Source organism: Dryobates pubescens, chromosome 2 (genome assembly GCF_014839835.1).
Source record: "Dryobates pubescens isolate bDryPub1 chromosome 2, bDryPub1.pri, whole genome shotgun sequence".
NCBI lineage: Eukaryota > Metazoa > Chordata > Aves > Piciformes > Picidae > Dryobates > Dryobates pubescens.
In genome coordinates, this window is record NC_071613.1 from 943,070 (window position 1) to 966,823 (window position 23,754).

Below are 23,754 nucleotides of genomic sequence, written 5' to 3' on the forward strand. Positions count from 1 at the left end.
GGAATCCATTTGATGCCTTAGCCACAGAATTTGCAGAAAGAACACCAGCAAGGGTTTAACTTCCAGAACAGAGTATTTTGTCTTCTTTTCTCCCTTCTCTGTACTCATTTCCTGAAACTTGTCTCATTAAGGAAGGGAAATGAGCCAGCAGTGTGCCCAGGTGGTCAAGAAGGCCAATGGCATCCTGGCCTGTATTAGGAATAGTGTGGCCAGCAGGAGCAGGGAGGTCATTGTGCCCCTGGACTCTGCATTGGTTAGGCCACACCTTGAGTCCTGTGTCGAGTTCTGGGCCCCTCAGTTTAGGAAGGACATTGAGACACTTGAATGTGTCCAGAGAAGGGCAACGAGGCTGGGGAGAGGCCTTGAGCACAGCCCTGTGAGGAGAGGCTGAGGGAGCTGGGATTGTTTAGCCTGGAGAAAAGAAGGCTCAGGGGTGACCTCATTGCTCTCTACAACTACCTGAAAGGTGGTTGTAGCCAGGAAGGGTTTGGTCTCTTCTCCCAGGCAACCAGCACCAGAACAAGGGGACACAGTCTCAAGCTGTGCCAGGGGAGGTTTAGGCTCAAGGTGAGGAGAAAGTTCTTCACCGAGCGAGTCGTTCGTCATTGGAATGTGCTGCCCAGGGAGGTGGTGGAGTCACCGTCCCTGGAGGTGTTCAAGAGGAGATTGGATGTGGCACTTGGTGCCATGGTCTAGTCATGAGGTCTGCGGTGACAGGTTGGACTTGATGATCTCTGAGGTCTCTTCCAACCTTGGTGATTCTGTGATACTGTGATGATTTATTAGTATTTTTTAATTTAAAGAGCAAATAATTAATTGTTCCTTCAACTCAACCTCATGGTTTGTCCCTCTGGCTTTGATGTACCCGTGGTGCCATAACTTTACCTGAATTGCTGACTCCATGAGTTTGACTTTGTTATATAAAGTGTGTTTCCAAAAGAAAACCGTCTTCTCCTCTTCTTTGTTGTTCTTTTCTTTTTTAATCTTCCCCATCTAGCAGATGCATTTTTACCCTATCATTTTAAACCAAACAAATTAGGTACCTGAATCTTTTAGTAAAAGCTGTTATTTTTAGTCATTCTGGGCCTACACTAAACGATGAATAAAGAAAGAAAACCTCCAGATGCTTGCACATCATTACATTTTTGAGAGTGAAGGGATGAAAATAACCACAGAAACATCCTAAGGGTAAGAAAATGAAAACAAAGACCCAAAGACCCTTTATAGTCAGAATATTTTTCTCATTTACCAATTTATTCCTTTAGGTTTTGTGTTTGTAGTCAGGCAGTTTCAGACCCTTGGCTCTTCTGTTTCCAGCTGGAAGCATCAGGAGTGCGGTAAATGTCACAAGGCTTCAGCTCCACACACTTTTGAGGACTTTCCCTTCCCCTGTCTCCTGCTGTCCCTGTGAGGCTTCCACCCTTTCCTTGCTAGGGAATGGCAACATGGCTTCTTTTCAGGGCAAAAGAAGTCCTTGACAGCTTCAGAGGCCTGTGGGATAATGGTGTAAGCCTCTGACCTGTATGCTGCCTCTTTGTCCTAGGTGGTAAGCAAAAACATGACTGGGCATGCACAGACACATGCCAGGGAAGATCATAGAATCACTGAATTGTTAGGGTTGGAAGGGACCTCAAGGATCACACAGTTCCAACCCCCCTGCCATAGGCAGGGACACCTCACACTACAGCAGGTTGCTCACAGCCACATCCAGCCTGGCCTTAAAAACCTCCAGGGATGAGGCTTCCACCACCTCCCTGGGCAACCTGTGCCAGTCTCTCACCACCCTCATGGGGAACAACTTCTTCCTCACATCCAATCTGAATCTCCCCATTTCTAATTTTCTTTCCATTCTCCCCAGTCCTATCACTCCCTGACACCCTCAAAAGTCCCTCCCCAGCTTTCCTGTAGCCCCCTTCAGATCCTGGAAGGCCACAATTAGGTCTCCTCAGAGTCTTCTCTTCTCCAGACTGCACAGCCCCAGCTCTCTCAGTCTGTCCTCATAGGAGAGGTGCTCCAGCCCTCTGCTCATCCTCGTGGCCCTTCCCTGGACACCTTCCAGCACCTCCAGATCCTTCCTGTAATAGAGACTCCAGAGCTGGACACAGTGCTCCAGGTGGGGTCTCACCAGAGTGAAGTAGAGGGGGAGAATCACCTCCCTGGACCTGCTGGCTATGCTTCTCTTGATGCAGCCCAGGATGGGATTGGCTTTCTGGGCTGCAAGTGCTCACTGCTGGCTCCTGTTGAGCTTCTCATCCACGAGCACCCCCAGGTCCTTTTCTTCAGGGCTGCTCTCCAGCCAGTCCCTGCCCAGCCTATATCAGTGCCTGGGATTGCCCTGACCCAGCTGCAGGACCTTGCATTGGGTCTTGTTGAACCTCATGAGGTTGGCTTGTGCCCAGCTCTCCAGCCTGTCAAGGACCCTCTGGATGGATCCCTTCCCCCCAGCCTGTCTGCTGTACCACACAGCTTGGTGCCATCAGCAAACCTGCTGAGGGTGCACTCAATGCCACTGTCCATGGCACCAACAGAGATGTTAAACAAGCCTGGTCCCAGCACTGATCCCCGAGGGACTCCACTTGTCCCTGGCCTCCACTTGGACATGGACCATTGACAGCCACCCTTTGGGTGTGGCCATCAAGCCAGTTCTGTATCCACTGAATGGTCCTTCCATGGAACCCATCCTGCACCAGCCTGGAGACCAGGATGTGGTGTGGGACAGTGTCGAAGGCTTTGCTCAGGTCCAGGTCAAGGACCTCAGTTGCTCAGCCTTCATCTATTGATGTTGTGACCTTGTCATAGAAGGCCACCAGGTTTGTCAGGCAGGATTTGCCCTTGGTGAATCTGTGCTGATTGTGCCCAACCACCTCTTCATTATTCTTCTGCCTCAGCAGTGCCTCCAGGAGGATCTGCTCCATGATCTTACTGGGCACAGAGGTGAGACTGCCTGGCCTGTAGCTCCCTGGGTCATTCCTCTTTCCCTTCTTGAAAATGGGAGTTATGTTTCCCCTTTTGCAGTCAGTGGAGACCTCCCCAGACTGCCAGGACTTTTGGAATATAACAGAGAGTGGTTTAGCAACCTCCTCCCCAGCTCCCTCAGCACCCCTGGCTGTATCCCATTGGGTCCCATGGCCCTGAACACTTTCAGGTTCCTCAGAGGGTCACAACCTGATCTTCACTCACCATGGGCAGTTCCTTCTTCCAGCCCCTGCCATTATCTTCAGTTATTCTGGGAGTGTGGCTGGAGCCCTTGCCAGTGAAGATTGAGCTAAAGAAGTCATTGAGAGCCTCAGCCTTCTCCATGGCACTTGTCACCAGCTCATCTGTTTCCTTTCTGAGGGGCCCACACCTTCCCCAGGCTTCTTTTTACCATTAATGTACCTATAGAAATGTTTACTGTTCCCCTTGCTCTCCCTGGCCAGATTGAATTCTAACTGAGCTTTGGCTTTTCTAACCAGGGCCCTTGCTGCTCAGGCAGCTTCCTTACGTGCCCCCATTCCAGCTGTCCACTCTTCCACTCCTTGTAGAGCTTCTTTTTGTGTGCTAGAGTGTCCAGGAGCTCCTTGCTCATCCAGGCAGGTCTCCTAGCCCTCTCTCCTGCTTTCCTCTTTGTGGGCATACTTTGTTCCTGGGCACAGAGAAGGTGATCCTTGAACACTGCCCAGCTGTCCTGGGCCCCCTCTTCCCTTTAGGGCTTTGATCCATGATACTTTGGCCAGCAGATCCCTGAAGTGATCAAAGTCTGCATGCCTCAGGTCCAGGACTGCACTTGGGATACATCCTCCTGGTTGCCCTGAGGGTCTTAAATTCTGTTGCTTCATGGTCACTGCAGCCAAGGTTATCCCTGAGCCTCACATTGGTCACCAGCCCTCCAGCAACATCCTGCAATGCTGTACCTGGCTGTGCTGTCCCTCCAGCAGAGGTCAGGGTGGTTGAAATCCCCCATGAGGAGCAGGGCCTGTGAACACAAAGCCACTTCCATTTGCCTGTGGAGTGCCTCTTCTGCTTGGTTCTGCTGGTCAGGTCGCCTGTAGCAGACCCCTACAGTAACATCACCTTCCCCTGGCTTCCCCTTAATCTTCACCCATGTGCTCTCCACCAGCTCATCATCCTTGCCCAGGTGGAGCTCCACTGATTCCAGCTGGTCACTGATACAGAGAGCAACACCTCCTGCCCTGCCTGTCCTTCCTGAAGAGCTTGTACCCATCCATCCCTACCTTCCCCTCATGGGAATCATCCCCCCAGTGTCAGTGATAGCCTCTGTGCCATAGCACTCCAGCAGCACAGTGCCCTTCATTCATCCTGTTTGCTGCCCCAGCTGTGTGCATTGGCACAGAGGCACTTCAGCTGTGCTGGCTGTGCCACCCTCTGAGGTGAATCCCCCTCGATTCCCTTGGGGTGTCCCAGTGCTTCATCCTTGGCTTGCCTCAGGGCAGCATGTTGAGAGCCCTTGCTAGCATCCATCCCTCTGCCTCTGGTGAGCTGCCCCAATGTTTGTCACAGGCAAGCATGAGATTAACAACCCCTTCCCCCTTTGAATACTCCTGGCCTTGGTGAGCCCTCGTCCTTGCTCACAAGCAGCTCCTCCTGCAGAGCCTCATAGCTGTTCTGCAGGGGCACTGTGGGTGGTGTGCTTCTCAAAGGAGCAGGTTTGCTCCATGGGTATTGTTTGTTTCCTGGGGTAGCTGCCTGTTCCCATTGACCCTGCAGGTGTGAGCTGCTGCAGGAGGGCTGGGGGCTTGCTGATGAGAGGGTATCAAATCCTCTGCTCCACTAAGAGTCAACTCCTGTTCTGTATTTGTAAAGAGCAGTTTGTGAAAGATATCAATTCCCCTCTCACTCTCCATGATGCTTCTTAGCCTACTCACCTCTCCCCTGAGCTCCATCACTTCATCCTGGAGCTGTGCCAACCAGCTGAGCAGGTCAAAACCCTGCTCACACCTCATACCCCCAGAGTCAGTGTTTCCCCCCCTGTTGCCTGTGAAAGGCTGTGGCATTCCTCACAACCTGTTGCCAGTATCTGTTTTGGTGGGTGCAGAGAGCAGAGTCTTCCTCCTGAGTAGCTACCATCCTGCCTTCAGTACGACTGAAGCACCTCGTGTCCTGCCCACACACCCTGCTTGTGCCAGCCACTGAGCTAATTCACAAGGAGCCCCTGGGGTACCTCACACCCCACTCGCTGTGTTCCAAGGGAGCTAGTTCAGAAGGAGCCCCTGGGGTGCCCCCAGCCTCTCTTTGCTCCCGCTGTGCCTCTCAGCCTGCCTGCAGCAGCGGCCAGGCGCTCCCAGCGGTGTGGCCGCTCCCCCCTCCCGCACCCACTCCCTGCGTCCCGGCGAGCGGGAATGCTGCTGCCTGCAGCTCGCAGCCCGAGAGCCGCTGCCGCTTTCGTCGCGTTTAAATCTCCCTCTCGCTTCTAAACATCTCGGCGCGGCACGGAGCTCGCTGGGGCTGATTCCGTTGCCCCGCAGCTCGCAGTCTGTGCAGATTACAGGAGTAAGCCACACAGGCTGGCCGCAGCTCAAGAACAAAACAAGAAAAAGGGGAAAAAACCCACAAACAACGAAATAAAACAACAACAACAAAAACCCCACCACAACAAACCAACCAACCACACCTGAGTCTGGCAATTCCTCCTAATTCACAGAGCATATTTAGGAATCATATCAGATCCCACCGAACAGTGCCAGACCCCAGTGGCATTTCACATGATAACTTAGTGAGCAGGGGGCAAAAGGATGATAACAGAATACTAATATTAACAGGGGGGAAAAGGATGATACCAGAATACTAATATTAACTTTCTAGGAGAGAAAAAAAGATCTGTTGCACATTGCTCTCATTAAGGAAATCATTTACTGGCATTTTCTTTTGCTTTGTGACTTGCTTGAGAGCACACTCGATCTCAGCTATCGAAGACCTGGATAATGTCATCTATTTCTCTGCCAGCTGTGACACAGCTCTTCAACACTGACACTTTTCTTGGCTACCTCCATTCAGTGTTTGTTGCTGGCTTCTGTTTCTAAAGTAACAGGACATTATTTTCCTAAGATACCAAGGACATGTCCAACAGGCAACAGGGAGATCTCATCTGGCTCTGCTTAAAGCTGGCTAATCACTGAAAATTTGGTCTGAGTTTGTAAAGGACAGCACTGGCTTTCTGCTCTCCTTGTAAGATTTGTTTTTATATATCCCAAGGGCTAAAAGAAATATATCAGGAAAACTAACAGAAACTGTATAGCTGTGGATAAATCAGACCTGCCTAAGTCTGGTTATCTTAATTCCTGTCTTCAGCTGGTTGGACACAACAAATAAAGGTCTGTCGCCAGGCTCCTTTCAGTTTGGAGCTGCTAGCAGTAAAATGGAGCACAAAAGAAGGATGAAAGAAATTTCTCAGGGAGATTTACAGGAAAAAATTTAAAAATACTGTGATTATGAATTTGTGACCTTGCTGGGTGACAGTTCACATTCTCATGGCTGATTTCCATGAATATATGAATGTGCATTTAACTCCATTGAAGATGAAGGATCACAGGTCTGTGGAGAGGGCCGTAGGCATGTGGTGCATGTGTGATTTCAGTATTGTGATTTCAGTCCAGGTCCTTAACTGCTAAGATTTGAACAGAATAGAACAGAACAGAATAGAATACAATAGAATAGAAGAGAATAGACCAAGTTGGAAGAGACCTTCAAGATCATCGTGTCCAACCTATCAACTAATCCAATCCACCTAATCAACTAAACCATGGCACCAAGCACCCCATCAAGTCTCCTCCTGAACACCTCCAGTGATGGTGACTCCACCACCTCCCTGGGCAGCATATTCCAATGGGCAATCACTCTCTCTGTGTAGAACTTCCTCCTAACCTCCAGCCTAAACTTCCCTTGGAACAGCCTGAGACTGTGTCCTCTTGTTCTGGTGCTGGTTGCCTGGGAGAAGAGACCAACCTCTGCCTAACTACAAACTCCCTTCAGGTAGTTGTAGACAGCAAGAAGGTCTCCCCTGAGTCTCCTCCTCTTCAGGCTAAGCAACCCCAGGTCCCTCAGTCTGTCTTTCATAGGGCTTGTGTTCCAAACCCCTCACCAACTTCATTGCCCTTCTCTGGACTAGTTCCAGCAACTCAACCACCTTCCTAAACTGAGGGGCCCAGAACTGGACACAGTACTCGAGGTGTGGCCTAACCAGTGCAGCATACAGGGGGAGAATGACCTCCCTGCTCCTGCTAGCCACACTGTTCCTGATGCAGGCCAGGACGCAATTGGCCCTCCTGTTGCCTGGGCACACTGCAGGCTCATGTTCGGCCTACCATCAACCAGCACCCCCAGGTCCCTCTCTGCCTGGCTGCTCTCCAGCCACTCTGACCCCAGCCTGTAGCTCTGCATGGGGTTGCTGTGGCCAATGTGCAGAACCCGGCACTTGGATGTGTTCAATCTCATGCTGTTGGATTCTGCCCATCTGTCCAGCCTGTCGAGGTCCCTCTGCAGAGCTCTCCAACCCTCTAACAGATCAACTCCTGCCCCCAGCTTGGTGTCATTCACAAATTTACTGATGATGGACTCAATGCCCTCATCCAGATCATCAATGAAGATGTTAAAGAGCATGGGGCCCAGCACTGATCCCTGGGGCACACCACTAGTGCCTGGCTGCCAGCTGGCTGTGGCACCATTCACCACCACTCTCTGGGCTCAGCCTCCAGCCAGTTCCTAACCCAGCTCAGAGTGCTGCTGTCCAAGCCAGGGGCTGACAGCTTGGCCAGGAGTTTACTGTGGGATTGATGTCAAAGGCCTTGCTGAAGTCCAGGCAGACTACATCCACAGCCTGCCCCACATCCACCAGGCAGTCACCTGATCATAGAAGGAGATCAGGTTGGTCAGGCAGGACCTGCCCTTCCTAAATCCATGTTGTCTGGGCCTGATTCCTTGGCCATCCTGTAAGTGCTGTGTGATTGCACTCAGGATGCCCTGTTCCATAATCTTTCCTGGCACTGAGGTCAGGCTGACAGGCCTATAATTCCCTGGCTCATCCAACCAGCCCTTCTTGTGGATGGGCACCACGTTGGCCAAACATCATTCTAACATCATGCTAAAATGAAGGCATGATACGTAAGAGTCACTTTCAATATCTGAGCATGAAGCTGGGGGGCACCAAGAACTTAAATTACCTGACACCTGCAAACTTATCAGTCATGCATGTTATTGGATTAGAAATGGAAACATACTTGATTACTTATTTGAGAATCAATAATGGCTTCTAAAAGAGCTGATGAAATTAATTAGTACCTATCTACTTACCTTGTTTATGACACTGAGTAAAATTAGTTGCTGATAATAGAGGGAGCCTGGCAATCCAGTGTGTGTGAAAATTACTGTCTGCTTTGCATGGTTAAAAAACAGAAGTGAAAAGACATTTTTATGTCCAAAAGGAGTATTTTTATGATTTGCAGATGTTGTGTGTTGGACAGAGGGCACATCTTTACTGACAAATGTATTTAAACACCATTACCACCTAATTAGGTTTTATAGTACCTACATTTGTATAGCAGAAGGCACTAATTACAGGGAGATTAATAGGTAGGACAATTCACTGCAGCGACACAAATGCTGTTGTGTCAAAGGGAGTTGGGAATGGGCCAGGGATGTCCCTTAAAGCCAGCTCTCTCCCTGCTGGAAGAATGCTCTCTCCCATCCATCACTGACTGACATATTAGCTTCCCCATTATTTATCACAGAACAGAAACTCAGAGGCAAACCTAATATTTGAAATGGTCAGTGTACAGGGATTAGTGCTGAGCCCCATGCTCTTTAACATCTTTATTGATGACCTGGATGAGGGCACTGAGTCCATCATCAGTAAATTTGCAGTTAACACCAAGCTGGGTGTTAATCTATTAGATGGTAGGAGAGCTCTGCGAAGGGACCTTGATAGGCTGGACAGATGGGCAGAGTCCAAGGGCATGAGACTGAACACATCTAAGTGTCAGGTTCTACACATTGGCCACAACAACCCCATGCAGAGCTACAGGCTGGGGTCAGAGAGGCCAGGCAGAAAGGGACCTGGGGGTACTGGTTGATGATAGGCTGAACATGAGCCAGCTGTGTGCCCAGGTGACCAAGAAGGCCAATGGCATCCTGGCCTGGATCAGGAACAGTGTAGCCAGCAGGAGCAGGGAGGTGATTCTGCCCCTGTACTCTGTATTGGTTAGGCCACACCTTGAGTCCTGTGTCCAGTTCTGGGCACCTCAGTTTAGGAAGGACATTGAGACACTTGAAGGTGTCCAGAGAAGGGCAACAAGGCTGGGGAGAGAGCTGGGGTTGCTTAGCCTGGAGAAGAGGAGACTCAGGGGAGACCTTATTGCTCCCTACAACCACCTAAATGGAGGTTGTAGCCAGCTGGGGATTGGTCTCTTCTCCCAGGCAACCAGCACCAGAACAAGAGGACACAGTCTCAAGCTGTGCCAGGGGAGGTTTAGGCTGGATATTAGGAAGAAATTCTTCCCAGCAAGAGAGATTGGCCATTGTAATGTGCTGCCCAGGGAGGTGGTGGAGTCACCATCACTGGAGATATTTAGGAAGAGACTGGATGGGGAGCTTGGTGCCATATTTTAGTTGATTAGATGGTGTTGGATGATAGGTTGGGCTCAATGATCTCAAAGGTCTCTTCCAACCTGGTCTGTTCTATTCTATTCTATTCTATTCTATTCTATTCTATTCTATTCTATTCTATTCTATTCTATTCTATTCTATATTTTTCTATCTACACCTGCAGCTGCAGTGAGGCTGCTGTAACAGCAGCAGATGGTCTACCCCCATATGTGAAGGGAGATAAAGGAGCACACTGCTACTGTGGGCCCCTGAGAGTTTAGACCACCTTGGACCTGGGTGTTGTTTGGCATCCCTGGGGGCACCAGTCAGAAGACAGAGGTGGGGAGGAGAATTTGATAAAGGTTATGCTAGCATGCTGGGAAAAGGGATCCTTCAAAAGGGTTCAGGGGACATCTCTTAACCCCTGTCCTCACTGTGTTTTGGGTTTACTGTCATCATCAACAGACCTCAAGTCTTTATACTGAAATGTATGAGGTCTTTCCCTCTGCCCTTGTTTTGCACTTTTATAAACTAGACATCATTCCACCCCATTTGTTCTTTCCAAAAATTAAAAGTCATTGGTGTATGCTTCAAAGTAAGGAGCGTTTATTGCAGTGTTTAATTCTGCTACATAGATTGGCTTAACCTTGGGCTTTGTAGCCCCCAGATGCACACTGCTGCCTTCTATATCACTCCAGCCTCAAACATTAAAGAGATCCACTTATAACTTCTTATCAGCACAGTATGAAGACAGGAAGAAAATCACTTTTAAGAAACAGCATGCCTTTAAAAATAATCAGTTCAGACTTCTGGTTCATATTAAACAAAGTAAAGCTTGAGTTTCACCCATACTGTATCCTTTGGGAAAGAAAACACAGAGGCATTGTTCATAAGGATGGATTAGGCTTGCAAAGATCAGTAACTAGTATAAGCTGGAACCTCAGTTCACATGCTTTGTTTTTTAAAAATAGGGTTCACTGGGGCAAATTTATGCCAGATGTAACAACCATGGCCAGCAAAACTAATTATTTCTATTTAAAAATTCCATTGCTAACACAAATGCTGCCTGGAATGGTGTGGGTTCATATTTTCAGCATATGAAAGGGCTCTGCAACTGCTGACATCTCTGGGAGCACTTTGACCAGTAAAAGCAGGAGTCCTCTGTGGAAACAAAAGCCCTATGATTCTTTTATTGTGTACCATGTTTTCTCTGTGCATGGTAAATAATTAGGAGCTATGAATGCAGGAGAACACCTATTGGTGAGTCCATTGTGCCATGCATAGCATATAAAAGGGTATTCCTCCCATAGAAGCAAAAATTACAGCAGAGATAAAGTATTTCCTTTCTCCATAGACCTTTTCAAATGCTCTGATTAGTTGTCCTTGTCAGACCATGCACATGTATGTGTGAGCTCACAGGACAGGTAGGTACATATTTATGAGGGGAAGAACTGTGGACAGGCTGGACTTGATGATCTCAAAAGTAAATTCCAGCCTGGTCTGGTCTATTCTATTCTATTCTATTCTGTTCTATTCTATTCTATTCTATTCTTTGTCCATTAGCTCTATCACCCATTCCCATGCAGCACAATGGTACTGTGGGTAATATAATTTCTTCTTCCCTCTCTCCCCCATTTATAGCAAGACTACTTCTGGGTACAGAAGACAACTTCTTCTTGACTTTTGACCATGCAGCCTACAGCACTTCAATGCACAATTAAAAAATTTACTTATGGAACAGGTATTAATCTGAACTTTCCAAAGTTTGACTGAAATAGCATTTGGAACCTGCATGCTCTGTGTCTCAGTTACTGAGTGGTTAAACTTCTCTGGTGGAGGCAAGGACACATGGGGCTGAAGTTAGCAGGCTTACAGATTTAGGCTGAGACCCATCCTAGCCCAACAATGTAGGCTTGGTTAAGGACACTTGAACTTGTTATGGTCTCTTGAGTGCCAAGTTTTCTTAAACTGTTTTCTCAGCTGTATTTTGCACTGAGGTAGGGCTCCAAAACCATCAGGAACAGGAATTTATGTGGTTTGCACTTCTATGCTCATTATCGAGAGTGCATAAAAGTTATGAAGAGCATTAGACAAGCTCCAGCATTTATTTTTGTAACAAATTTTCAATAAAATCCATGGGTTTATAATACTTTAGCACAGAAAAATGAATCTGTGAACCACCAGTAGGCAGCTGTGCAAGCCATTTTCTTTAGCTTACTTCTCATGTTTCATGACTGAGGACCCATGTTTAGCCCTGTTGACAGACATCTCCAATGGAAGATAAAAGCTGTGTGTATAGCCAGAATGCAAATAAGAAAACCTTGTTCCAGCTATGTTGTCACTTACCTCAAACACACTTGGAGAGTCATCTGAAAAGTTCTTACCTGATGTAGAGGATATGTGGGAAGGGAAGGGAAGGGAAGGGAAGGGAAGGGAAGGGAAGGGAAGGGAAGGGAAGGGAAGGGAAGGGAAGGGAAGGGGAGGGAAGGGAAGGGGAGGGGAGGGGATGGGAGGGGAGGGGAGGGGAGGGGAGGGGAGGGGAGGGAAGGGGAGGGGAGGGGAGGGGAGGGGAGGGGAGGGGAGGGAAGGGAAGGGAAGGGAAGGGAAGGGAAGGGAAGGGAAGGGAAGGGAAGGGAAGGGAAGGGAAGGGAAGGGAAGGGAAGGGAAGGGAAGGGAAGGGAAGGGAAGGGAAGGGAAGGGAAGGGAAGGGAAGGGAAGGGAAGGGAAGGGAAGGGAAGGGAAGGGAAGGGAAGGGAAGGGAAGGGAAGGGAAGGGAAGGGGAGGGGAGGGAAGGGAAGGGGAGGGGAGGGGAGGGAAGGGGAGGGGAGGGGAGGGGAGGGGAGGGAAGGGGAGGGGAGGGGAGGGAAGGGGAGGGGAGGGAAGGGAAGAATTAGCCAGGTTGGAAGAGACCTTTGAGATCATCAAGTCCAACCTATCATCCAACACCATCTAATCAAGTAAACCATGACACCAAGCACCCCACCCAGTCTCTTCCTAAACACCTCCAGTGATGGTGACTCCACCACCTCCCTGGGCAGCACATTCCAATAGCCAATAACTCTTCCTATGAATGCTATTCAGTAAGTTAGCCATATCATGTCACAATATTAAGAAATCCTTACTCAATTCTTACTCAGGAATTCTTACTCAAACCAGGAATTCTTACTCAAACCTTGAATTGAAGTTTTACTTCCACTTGCTACCATTTAATTGAAAGTTTTTCAAGACTGGTAGCATCTGGTGTGCTAAGTCAGTGTAGACTTTGTGGTGCATGATAATGGTCTGTCACTGTTGACCTGAGAGAAGCAGTGCAGGTTGTGCTGATACAGCTTCACTGGCAGCAAACCATAAACTAACTGAAGTGGTTGGACCACCAGTGGAATGATGAATAGCCCTTGGAATAAGCTCACTACCTCCCTTTAGAAGAGATGACGAGGGAACAACGCAAGAACCATTTGTTTGCATTTGCTTCGTGACCTACCATGACTCAACTGAAACAGTAACACAAAATTCAGGAAAAGGCTGATGTTATTTGAAAGCAAATAGTACTACTCAGGAATCTTTTGAGAAGAACATAGGGAAAAATATTCTGAAATAGGAAGCTGCAGTTATGAAAAAAGGCCCCACTCAGCACCTGAAATGTTGCCCAAATGAAAGAGCTAATTAAGGCATCTTGTCCAGCCAGTTGTCAAAGTGTTGCTACTTTTAGATTCGTTAATGTGATTTTTCCAGTCAATTGTTCAAAATAAAAAGTGAAATAAACAGCCCCATCCATGTCTGGAGTTGAATTCAGGATTCCCCCCAAATTTAAGGACATTTGAAGCTAAGAGGCCAGCTCTTGTCCAGAAAGATCCCAGATATCAAAACCAAAACAACAACACACTAGTCCTCAGACACCTAAAACAATTCCTTTCTGGCCAATATCGGATCCTGGAACACATAGAACATCCCTCAATTGTGCTGCTTTAATGAAGTAAACATTGCATTGCACCTTCACTTTCTAAGCTTTGTCAACCAGACACAGGGGTAAGTGCTCTGGACACTGAAGAGATTGTGTCTGCGAATGCGTAGAGGATATCCTGTAATGACACTCAAAAACTCTCTGGGGACTCCTGGAAGAGTATGGGGTGGGGGGGAAAAGAGCCATTCATATCCAAGTTGTTGTGCTGATGGGGAGCAGGGTTACAAAAACTGTGGGGAATTTACTGCAGATGATTCTGTCTGATAAATGGTTCAACAGCAAATTCTTTACCTTGTCATGAATGACTCAAATGAAGAATGTCAGGCCATGTGGGGGTAGATAACTTGGAAAAAGTTAAGAGTAATTTTATTTTTAGAATTAACCAGGTTGGAAGAGAACTTTGAGATCATTGAGCCCAACCTATCAACCAACACCATCTAATCAACTAAACCATGGCAACAAGTCCCTCATCCAGGCTCTTCCTAAAAACCTCCAGTGATGGTGACTCCACCACCTCCCTGGGCAGCACATTCCAATGGCCAATCTCTCTTGCTGTGAAGAACTTCTTCCTAACCTCCAGCCTAAACCTCCACTGGCACAGCTTGAGACTGTGTGCTCTTGTTCTGGTGCTGGTTGCCTGGGAGAAGAGACCAACCCCCACCTGGCTACAACCTCCCTTCAGGTAGTTATAGAGAGCAGTAAGGTCTCCCCTGAGCCTCCTCTTCTCCAGGCTAAGCAACCCCAGCTCCTTCAGCCTCTCCTCATAGGGCTGTGCTCCAGACCCCCCACCAGCTCTGTTATCCAATCACATTTGTTATCCAATCATATTTGAATAGTTGATGACTAAAAGGGAATTCTCTGTGCTTCCCCCTTATTTTACTCCTGCTTATATATTTATTCCTGAAGTATGCATAGGTTTCATAGACTGATAGATTTCACCATCCACAGCCTTTCAGGACAACACCTTAGAATTCCACAGACACTACAGTTCAAAGCTCTTCAAAGCACTTCACATATGGAGTAATGGACTAGTTAATCTTTGCTAGAATAACAGCAGAGTGAGATAAACCTGCTGAATGCACTAGATAACCAAACCGCTTTTAAGGCTGGCTTCCAAAAGACTCCCATGTTTCCAAGTATTAAGATTTATAGCAGCACCAAAGAGCAAGCACTTCTGTAGGACACTTTCAGGTATCAAACATGCAGCACATCTCTTTGGAAAAGATTGAATCTAATCCTCTTCTCACTTCCACCATCTTTTTGAAGTTGAACGTGCTCCTTTTGCATTATCAGCTCCAGGCAAATTAATGCTTCTGACAGGAAGATCTGGTCCACAGCCTCTGTGTGGATTCTGTTTCTCATGTAGAGGGAGGTCAATATAAAGCTAAAATTTTTGCTGCTCAAATTAAAACATACAGAAACTTCCCTAAGAAGCTTGGGGAGGCAACCTTATTTTAAATTCAGAGGCTAAACCTGTTAAAATCTCCCTTTCACAGGAGTGGGCTTCTGGCCACTAACACTCTAAAGCTTTATTCCTTGCTCTTATCTCAATGCACCCATCTTCCTGGGATGCTCCTTTCAAACCTCAGACGACTTCCTTGCCACACTTTGTTTAAGCTCACTTGAGCTGCATGGGTCAAAGTATAGTTTGTCATAAGAGAACTTTAGAAATCCTGCTGTAGTTGAAGACATGCAGAGTTTTCCAAACACTCACAGCAAGTGTTCAAGCACAGAAGTGGCATCTAGAGGAACACAGCTTAGCAGAGCTGATCTCCAAAGACGTCTGTCACTACAGCTTGGGTGACCCGAAAACTGGTTTTAATGTAACAGTTTAAGATGTGACTCAGTTAAGATGCTACAAACTGCAACTTCAAGCCCCTATTTGTAAAACTAGTGGTTCCAGAAAGAAAGAAGTTGGTACCACCATCTTCATAAATATCTAATTGACAGACTCAGAAAGCCTCTCTAAACTGGAGAAAGTGCTTTGCCTGGTTAAGTTATTAATGAATAATTCAAGGCCAGATCCAGTGTCTGCTAAAATTTATGCAAAAACCTCTCAGTGATTTCAGTAAGCTTAAGATAAGGATCTGTGCATCTGTATTTCTTCCTCCAGGCACCTTCAGGTTGAGGGCATCCTATAGCTGTCAGTGTGTTATAAAAACGTATCATCATCACAGGAACTTTAGCAGGTGAAGGTAGGAATGGAAGGACTCTTTCATGCAGCGTAGGGGTAGAAAAAAGGAAAATGATGCAGTGAGAGTCACTGTAAAGCTCTAAAGTGCTTTCCCAATAAAGGAATGATACTGTCAGGTTAAAAGTACAATTGCTGATGGGATTTATGCCAACAGTTGACCCAGCTAGCAAGCTCCTCATCAGCTGAAATGGGGATGTAAACCTTAATAAGAATTGAAAGAACAGAATTGTTGTGAGGAATTCCCCGTGGAGCCCTTGAACAGCAGTGTTATCTTTGCAGCTGTGCTTAGGAAGAAAACAGGCATTGACGATTCTCCAGGCTCCAGCAGGCACACAATGGTGCATTTCAGATGAATGCATTTTTCTGTTACGTGCTACCACCAACATGACTCCATCCTTACATTTGCTGTGTTTGTCCTTTCTTAATTTGTATTGCCAATGGGAAGTCTACTCAGCAAAGAAGATGTTATCTTTGAATGTATTTTTTTAAGCAGTACAGTTATGCCTCCATATATGCACAGAGATTAAGTGCTTAGTGGGTAGTTTTCTACACTCATCTTCTGAAATATCTTTCAAATGTGCCTTTTCAATTAACATTGTCAACTAAAAAGGCTTTCTCAGATGCAGGCTGTGTGCTCTTTCCAAGTCTTTTCTCCAGTATACCCATTGGTATATAAATTAATAGCCTACATCACTTTGTAACATTTTAAGAGCTGGAGCTTACTATAAATTAAAATTATTAGGTATCAGAATATAAGTAATAAAGATGATGACTAAGGTGTATTATAGAGCACACAAAATGCCATAGTGGGAGGCAACCTTTGATTGTTGAGAGACGGAGAACCAGATACAGCTTGGCTATTTTCCACCATTGCAGAAGCACGAAGAAGTCATAAATGGAGGTTAACCAACCAATTCAACTGGTTTGTAGCTGCTTTGCATCATTAGAGCTGCACAAAGAATCCAAGATGCAGTAATGAATACAACCCAAAATCTTTAAACAATATTTTCAGGAAAACATCTTAAAACTTGCACCACTAATATGCAGATTTTCTAGCATGAGTACCAATTTTACATCAGCCATAGATTTGTTAATATTGAATTTAAAGTCAAGATAGAAGTCTTTAAGACACTGTTTGATTTTGTTGATGCATGTAAGGAAGTACATGGGTCATCTTACAGAGAAAACAGTGAAGTTCTTCAAATAGCTAAATAGCCTGCAAGACAAATGTGAAAGATATCAGCCTGGTTGGTATCTCAGAGCTGAAGTCCCTGGATATTGTGCTGTTTTGGCCATGGCTGGAGGCCAAATGCCCGCCAAAGCTGCTTTATCACCCCACTTCTTAGATGGACAGGGGAGAGGGGAAAATACAACAAATGCCAACAATAAGATAGGAGCAGTTTAATAATAAACACAAGCAAAAGCCATATGAGGAAAGCAAAAGCAAAGAGAGATGTTAATCTTTGCTTCCCATCATTAGACGGTGGTCAGTCTTGGGAAGCAGGGTACTGTGCATAAAGGTTACTCTGGAGGACAGATGCCACCAAAAAATACCCCCACACTTCCTTCTTTCACTTAGTTCTTATATCTGAGCTGATGTCACATGGCATGGAATGCCCTTTTGGCCAGTTTGGGCCAGCTGGCTCGGCTGTGTCCCCTCCCAAGATCTTGCCCACCCCTCAGTGTACTCTTGGGGAAGGGAAATGTTGGAGAAGCACAGCCTGGATGCTTGTTCAGCACTAACCAAAACGCTGGTGTGTTATCAGCTACAGCACTGCAAAACACAGCACTAGAAAGATGCTCTGAGGAGAATTAACTCCAACTTAGCCAAAGCCAATGCAGATATCATGAATACTCCTTTGGGCAGAACTTGTCAAATCACCACTTTACTGTGAGTAAATCCTCTGGGTTGCCAGAGCTGTATGCAGCACAAATTGGAGGCACAAGAGGCACAATGCCCCCACCCACCCCCTCTCCCCCCAATCATGAGTGTGATCCAGTTATAACCTCAAGATAAGTAAGAACAACTTCAGCGCTGTTTTATCTCAGAAAGTCTCTCAAGGGGCTGTTGTGCTTGTCAAAATTCACCAGTGCTCCAAATGCTGCTTATCTCAATGAAGATGAGGGTGGGCTGATAGGAAGGCAGCTACACCATCCTCCTGTTAACTGAAGATTTCCCTCATCTTGTTAGCACAGGGAAGAGAGACTGTGTAGAGTGGTGATAAACACTATTCATGGATACGAAATGTTGTTCCAAAGACGAAGGGAACAAGCTAATCCCTGCATTCAAGGCAGATAGGACCAAATCATGTGTAGGAGCATGAAATACTATGGTAAGAAAGATTAATGTTTGCAAGGGCACCATTTTCACTGAGGGAAGTCAAGTTCAGGGAAAGATTGCTTAGAGCAAGTCTCTCCACAAAGATTTTTAAAGACAGTTAAGTAAAACCTGTGTCAGGAGAGAGATGGACATGTTCTACTCTGTTTCATGGTTCCTGACTGGTCTGTTTTTGTTATGGTCCCTTATCATTAGAGGAGCTGTGCATACTTCCAGATTGAGATGAAGGACCCTGTCTACTGGGATTTTGCTGAATAAATCACCACAGTTAATTCAGATAATCTTTGGTCTACAATTACATTGCAACTGCAAGAAGCTGCACATCCTTCTATGAACAAAATAACATCTCCTGTTAACAAATTCAGCCATTGCTGGTTCTCTCTTTGATAGCACATCTACCACAGCAACAATTTAAACAGTCCTCCAAGGACATCTTTACAACCATACTCTATTGGGGAAAACAAATCGCCATACAGCTGAATCTAGCAGGGATGTCATTACATTACATGTAGAAACTGAAAATTACTGTGAGAGTTGGGTTCAGTCCTGAGGCTTGGTTCTGAATGGAAAGGGTTAAAGTTGGAAGGCATTTCCTTACAGGCCTGTCAGGTAGGTTTGGAAAGCCTTCAGTACACAGTAAAAGCAAAGTAGTGGTATTAAGTGAATGGGATCTGGAGGACACAGCCCATGTTATTTTTTCTCCCTTCTATGCCAATAAAGAAGAAAATTGAAGGTTCAGAAGGAAACTTGGGGATTGAATGGATTCCTCCCCAGTGCTGGCAGAAACAGCAGATAGGATGGAGAATTTGATGTCCCATGCATGCAGAAAGGGTTTGCTTTCCCAGTCAGTGTTTCTTGGACTCCATTTCTTCTCAGGCATGCTAATACTCAAGCCCAAATGTGAATAACACAATAATGGAAGTTTAGGGACAAACTTCTGGGTTTGGGTGTATGTACATCTGGCACCGAATACAAAATGCATTTCATACTCATAATGGGGTGGAACCAGCATGCTCAGCTTACTCCCTGAACCGCCTGCACACCAGTGCATGCAGCCTGGGGAGCAAGCAGGAATTAGAAATCTGTGTGTGGTCAAGGGGTTATTATCTGGTGCCAATTGCCAAGACACGGGGAGACAGCTCACATGACTGGAATGTGGTCATGGATGGCTATGGTTTTTTTAGGAAAGACAGGTCAACAAAGCACAATGGTGGAATTGATCTTTACTCGTATGGGAGGGCAAGTAGAATGTACTGAGTTCTGTTCAGGTGTGGATGAGGAGTTCACAGTTTGTCAGTGCAAACTAAGGAGCAGCCCAGCATGGGTGATGCTGTTGTGGGTGTCTTACAGGCCACCTGATCAGGGTGATGAAGCTGATGAGGCCTTCTACAGGCAGCTGATAGCAGCCTCACAGTTACAGCTCCTGGCTCTCATGGGTGATTTTAGCTACCCAGATACTTGCTGGAAGGCCTTCTCAGGTAGACACAGTCCAGGAGGTTCCTCCAGTGCATTGATGATACTTGATGCAAATAGTGGGTAAGCCAGCTAGGAGTGCTGCTGGATCTCATTCTGACTATCCAGGAGGGTCCAGCTGAAGCAGTGAAGGTTGAGGGCAGCCTTGGCTGCAGCAGCTATGAGAAGGTGGAGTTCAGGGTCTTGTGTGGTAGGAACAGAGTACTAAGCAGGATCACAACCCTGGACTTCAGCAGAGATTTTCAAGCAATTGCTAGAGGGAATCCCATGGGACAGGGAACTAGAAGTTAAAGGGCCCAAGATAATTATTTAACATTCAAGGACCATTTCCTCCAAGCTTAAGATCAGAGCATCCCAACAGGTAGGAAAGAAAGGGAGCCAGGAGACCCACATAGTTAAACAGAGAACTGCTGGGCAAGTCAAGTTGAAGAAGAGAGTCTACAGGTGATGGAAGGAGCAGCTGGCCTCCTGCAAAGAATGTGAGACTGCTGTCAGAGGATGTAGGGAGGCAACTAGGAAAGCTAAGGCCTTCTTGGAATTAAACCTTTCAAGAGAATTCAAGGACAAAAGAAAAGGCTTCTTTGAATGCTTTGCAGACAAAATTAACACTAGAGGCAATGTAGGCCCCCTGCTAAATGAGGTAACAGAGGAGGAAAAGAAGGCAGACCTACAGAATGTCTTCTTTGTCTCTGCCTACACTGCTGGAGACTCTTTTCAGGAGCCCCAGACCCCTGAGGCCCCAGAGGTAGACATGACAAAGGAGTTTTCCTGGGTTGATGAGGGCTGGGTTGATGGGGACTGGGTTAGGGCTCAGTTAGCCAATCTGGACACCCATAAATCCACGGGTCCAGATAGGAATCATCTGCAAGTGCTGAGGGAGCTGGCAGAAGTCATTGCTAGGCCACTCTCTATCATATTTGGTAAGTTGTGGGGAGCAGGAGAGATGACTGAGGACTAGAGGAAAGCAAATGTCACTCCAGTCTCCAAAAAGAGCAAGAATGAGGGTCCAGGTAACTACAGACCAGTCAGCCTTATCTCCATCTCTGGGAAGATGATGGAGCAACTTATCCTCAGTGCTGTCTCTAGGCATATCAAGGATAAGAAGGTCATTGGGAGCAGTCAACATGGTTTTACCAAGGGAAAGTCACGTCTAACCAACCTGTTAGCCTTTTATGATGACATAACCAGGTGGATAGATGATGGTAGTTCAGTAGATGTGGTTTATCTTGATCTCAGAAAAACATTTGACAACATCTCCCACAGCATCCTCACAGCTAAACTGAGGAATTGTAGACAATCAGGTAGTGAGATGGATTTTGAAGTGGTTAAAGGAAAAAAGGCAGAGTCTAGCTGGAGGCCTATATCTGGTGGAGTCCCTCAGGGGCTGGTACTGGAACCAATACTGTTCAATATGCGTCAACAACCTGAATGAAGGAACAGAGTGCACACTCAGCAAGTTTGCTGATGACACAAAACTGACACACCTGAAGTCGGTGTTCAGCAAGACCTGGGAAGGCTGGACAGTTGGGTAGGGAGAAATATAATGAAATTCAACAAGTGCAACTATAGAGTCTTGTATCTGGGAAAGAATAGCCCTGTGTACCAGTATAGGGGGCTGCTCTGTTGGGGAGTAGCTGTGGTGAAAAGGATCTGGAAGTTCTGCTGGACAATAGGGTGACCATAAATCAGCAATGTACCCTGGTGACCAAAAGGGCCAATGGTATCCTGGGGTGTATAAGAAAAGGTGTGGTCAGTAGGTCAAGAGAGGTTGTCCTCCCCCTCCACGCTGCCCTGGCGAGGCCACATGTGGAATATTATGTCCAGCTCTGGGCCACTTAGTTCAAGAAAGACAAGGAACTGCTTGAAAGAGTTCAGTGCAGAGCCACAAAGATGATGAAGGGAGTGGAACACCTCCCTTATGAGGAAAGGCTGAGGGTGCTGGGTCTCTTCAGTTTGGAGAAGAGGAGACTGAGGGGTGACCTCAGTCATGTTTATAAATATCCGAAGGGCAAGTGTCAGGAGGATGGAGCCAGGCTCTTCTCAGTGATGTCCAGTGGTAGGATGAGGGGCAATGGGTGCAGCTGGAGCATATGAGGTTCCACAGAAACATAGGAAATACTTTTTCACTATGAGGGTGACAGAGCCTAGAGACGTTGTGGAGTCTCCTTCATTGGAGACATTCAAAATGCACCCAGATGCGTGCCTGTGTGACCTACTCTAGGTGATCCTACTCTGGCACAGGGTTTGGTCCCTTCCAACCCCCAACATTTTGTGAGACTGTAATTCTGTGATCTCCCCAATGCATAACTGAAATGCAAGTGAAAAATAAGGTAAATGTATTTTTCTTTTCACACTGCACATAGTTAACCCATCCTTTCATAAGGAAGGATAGCAGAATGGGCACTCAAAAGCTACATTAGGCCTCAGGTATCTGAGCTCAGCCATTTTGCAATTAATGAAGCAACACTAGAGAGTGGTGATGACCGGGGAGAAGTTTCCTTTCCTCTAGGCAGATGTTCAGGTTAATGCATCAGGCCAAGTAAGGTGGGATTTCTTCCATCCAAGTATTCCATCTGCACCATCATTTTTCCCTCCTCACCACCCACTGAGCCTTAGCTTTCCAGTTCCTCCAGCTGCCAACTACCACAGCTAACCTTCCCAGAACCTGTCACTCCCTTAGCCTGTGGTTGCTGTCTATCATTGGCTTTGGAGGAAGAGTTCCAAGCTCATTCCCAAATGTGGTTGCTTTGCATGGTACATAGCATATTTTGCTACTAACCAGGACATTGGGGTGACCTTTTTTGACTACCTGTTGGATTAGTGAATTCACTGTGCTGCTGCCCTTGGGATCCTTGATTATAATCCTCATGGGCTTTTTAAATGCTTAGCAGGGAAGCAGACCTGAACAAGTGCAGACCTCCTTGCTGCTGAACTCAGACAATAGAGCTGCTCATAATACCAGCAGATGTTTTTGCTTTTTAAGCCATACAGGGCAAATTTATTTTCCTCTCAGGAGCAAATGCAAGCATAGCCAAAGCTAAGAAATTCAGAGCTAGCTTCCGGAAGCCCAGTATTGACTTATGCTGTGAAGCAGTACTTAAGCTTGAGATTCATCAATAATGAGGCTCTCCCAGTTAGTCCACTCAGCTGCTGGCTCAACAAAAAGTGATGTACCCTAAGCACCCAAGCTGGGCTCAGCCTCATACCCTACTCTGCTTAAACGTGAGGTACCAAATAATTTCTCTGCTTTGTGTGTTCTGGTTGTAATGACATTGAGTTCTCTTCACCCTAAGGCATTGAGGTGTGAAAGCTGTAGCCCTCTGGAGTCCCCATTAACATTTTATGTACCCAGGTATCCTACATACATTTTTTATGTTGATTTAAAAAACAGTACTTCATAAACTATTTTTGGTCTTCTTTGTGCTCATAAAAGCACAAAAACCGAAAGGAAAGAAGAGGAGAGCACATTAAACTGTTTCTAGTTTTTACTTCTCAAAAACTTTTAGCTGGATTTCTTGTTTGGATTCAAAGAGGCAAAACATAAGACTTTGATGTTCTTCATGTGCCTGTTAAGAGAGCAAAAGACCCACCAATAGGAAGAAGTTGGCACGAAGCCCTCTTTGACACAGCAAGCACAATGTAAAGGATTAAAGGTCTAATCTAGAAGATATATTGCACACTAAACAGCGGAACCATTTAGGAGAACATTAAATGGCACTTAAACTAAACAGTTGTCCTTGGGAACTGCAGTTTATATTTGACTGCTCTAATATCCATTTTAAGCTCGCAGGGTTTTGAAAACAAGATGTCATTGTTTCATAAAAACACACACATTTAATCTTCCCTTGAAATATCTGGCTGCTGCACTGGCAAAACATTTCAGGGAGAACAAATAGGGCTCATGTCAGAACTAGTACTGCAGCCCTGTATCTCTGAAGTTACTTGCATGTGCTCAGTTGCTTTTATTATTATTTTTTTAATCCACACAAGCAAACCACAAATTTGTTCAATGGTAAAAGTCTTGGTTTGGTGTTGTGTTTTTTTTAACAGTATTCCCACAGTTCTACAAGCAAATAATTATAATACAGTGTAAGTAACACGAGTACACCAAGAAAGTGGTCAGTTGTACATTCACTTGTGTTCTGCATTCCTCATAAATTAGTATTTATGGAACTATTAGGACACTTCAATCAAAAACAAAGACCACCCAGA